General features: G+C 39.6%; 1 long non-coding RNA gene across 1 annotated transcript; it reads left to right on the top strand.

Moving 5' to 3' along the window:
- The first annotated feature begins 685 nt into the window (after window positions 1-685).
- LOC112848053 (uncharacterized) lies at window positions 686-2,346 on the top strand. The gene is made up of 2 exons (XR_003221958.1): window positions 686-1,021; window positions 1,133-2,346. It is a non-coding gene; the product is annotated as an uncharacterized LOC112848053 (long non-coding RNA).
- Window positions 2,347-2,652: the final 306 nt, after the last annotated feature.

Below are 2,652 nucleotides of genomic sequence, written 5' to 3'. Positions count from 1 at the left end.
TCCTTCGCCCTTTTGTGATGTATAATTGAAGCTGTGTGTAATTTTACCAGCTCATTTCCAGCTGAATCCCTCTTGAAGCTGAACTTTCACTTTTCTTGTTGTTGTGGAATATTCTCTCTGAAGTGGAGAGTTCAGCTCTTTGAACATGCTGGTTAATACGCTTTTCCTCCCGCCAGCCTAACCCCGTCTCCATTACCCATCATTCTAATTTTATCACAGAAGCAAAAGTTTACCCAGCATCACTTGAATTTGTCTTTTCTTGGTCATAAAAGTGGACCTATTTATCCTTTCTTTCTATTGAAAGAATTCACAACTTTTCACGTGTTCTTGTCATCTTACACCCTATTTCAATGGATTAACTTCATTTTTCATCTCAAAATTCTGCCCAGAATCCCCTCTAATGACAAAGTGAAAAAAGATTGCTTGAAACTCTTGTAAATTGATTAGAAATTCAAAAACAAAACTATGCAACATGTACACCAGTGTTCACAGCCTTGGCACTCAAATTGAGCATTGAGCTCAGGTGCATCCTGTTTCCACTGATCAGATGGTTCTACAGCCTGATTGGAGTCTTGATTGGAGTCCACTTTGGCAAATTCAGTTGATGAGACATGATTTGGAAAGGTGCACACCTGTCTATATAAGGGTCAGTAGTTGACAGCGCATGTCAGAGCACAAACTGAGCCATGAAGTCTGAAGTAAGTAGTTGGAAGTAAGTCTCTCGCCCATATCAAGGGGCCCTACATGACTTCTAGCCTGAACCGTTAATACAAGATAGGATGGATATATGTTGTCATAATTTATGTCAAATACTGACTATATCATTCAAATGCCACAGCAGAAATGATGCAACATTTTATAATGTACAAATGCATAATTTTGGTGAGCCTGTGGAGATCACAGCCTCAGTTTTCTGTTCTTATCTGGGAGTAGCAGCACCTGGTGTGGTCTTCTGCTGCTGTAGCCCAACTGCTTCAAGGATCACTGTGTTATGTGTTTAGAGATGCTCTTCCTCATGATGGTTTGTAACAAGTGGTTATTTTAATTAATGTTGCCTTCCTGCAGTCTGACTTCTGTCATCAAACTATTCTCACTCAGAAAATTGCTGCTCACAGGATACTTTGTTTCTCAGACCATTCTCTGTAAACACTAGAGATGGTTGTACAGGAAAATCCCAGAAGATCAGCAGATTCTGCCTGTAAGGCACCAAGAACCAGGCCATTTTCAAAGTCACGTCAATCAGCTTTTATCTCCATGTTGATGCTCTGTTTGAACTTGAGCACATCGACTTGACCATCTCTACAAGCCTAAATGTGTTGAAGTGCTGCAGTGGGATTGGCTGATTAGATGTTTGCTTTAACAAGCAGCAGACATGGCCAACGAGTGTAGATGCTGATCGTATTAAACTTAACTGAAAGGAAGTGAGGCACCACCTTGTAGTGCTTTTCAGCTACTGTGCTTTACAAGTTAATTATCTTCTGAGCTGAATTCTCAAAGACGCAGACCACTACAGTATCAAAATAAATCAATAAAAACCAGCATGCACCTCTGTGTGACACTAAACCTTTAATGAGTAATAAAAGGAACCCGACCTTGCTCTCTGCCCTGCTCACATCTGATGGAGTGCTTAACGCAGCAGAAGGCCAAGAGGTAGCAAGGACATCTCAGCAGCACTAGGAGAGGTCGGGTCAAGTACATCTCTTAGGAGATGTAAGGCAGTTTGGTGTGACTTAAGGGTGTGACTTTTCATCCAGTGCCACCATGAGGCTGACAATGATTTTGAGTGAAATATGTTGGAAGTTATTTTGTGGATTTTCAAAACATGACTTAAAGACATTCAGCCTCCCTGGAAGATACATTGTTGTTTTTGTTCATTTGTGTCCAGTTTGTGTAATGCTTCAAGGCCAAAGGTCATACACCAGCGTGACGTTATTAAACATCTGAGGTCTCTTATCCTTTATTTTTTGAGCCTAGAGGCGACAGTAGCACCAGGGCTCACTGATTCACTGCCAAAAAGAAAAAACACACAATTCTTTCTTAACATTTTATTCATTGTCCAAATTCATATTCTTCCTTTTTTAAACATTCTCTTAAACAAAAATAGAACAACTATTTACACTTGTAAAAAATACATAAAAAGCGTACAAGCCAAATCAAGTTGTCTTTCTAAAAGACATAAGTTCCAACAGCTATTAAGTGTGAGACAAAAGCAAACTTTAAGCCACAGACCGAGTTAATACCTCTTTGTACAGATTGTGCAGCTCACTCACCACATTTAAGCTTATTGTTGTGCATTTCTGCTGTAATGCCAAAAGACGTCGACATAAAACACATTCACATCTCTTATTGCATTCCACAGCAGGAGACGAGGTGGGGGGGCTAAAACGAGGAGAGGCATTTCCAGGTGAAGGAGGTGGCATCTGCCTTCCTCCAGTTTTATGCAATTAGGAGCACTGAGATGCTTTTTTTTTTTTTTTTTAAATCTAGCTCTTCGTATCATTTTGGAAAACTATTGGCAGTAATACAAGCTGCTGCTGTGATTTAAAAAAAAAAAAAATCAACGGTGAACAATAATAACAATAATACTGATTTGTGGTTAAGAATCTCAGGGATCTTGTGCAGGGAAAAAAAAAAAGGGGAAAAAAGAGAGCT

This window comes from Oreochromis niloticus, linkage group LG10 (assembly GCF_001858045.2).
Source record: "Oreochromis niloticus isolate F11D_XX linkage group LG10, O_niloticus_UMD_NMBU, whole genome shotgun sequence".
Lineage (NCBI taxonomy): Eukaryota > Metazoa > Chordata > Actinopteri > Cichliformes > Cichlidae > Oreochromis > Oreochromis niloticus.
Note: the sequence above shows the minus strand (reverse complement) of the source record. Positions and strands in the feature narration are given on the sequence as shown.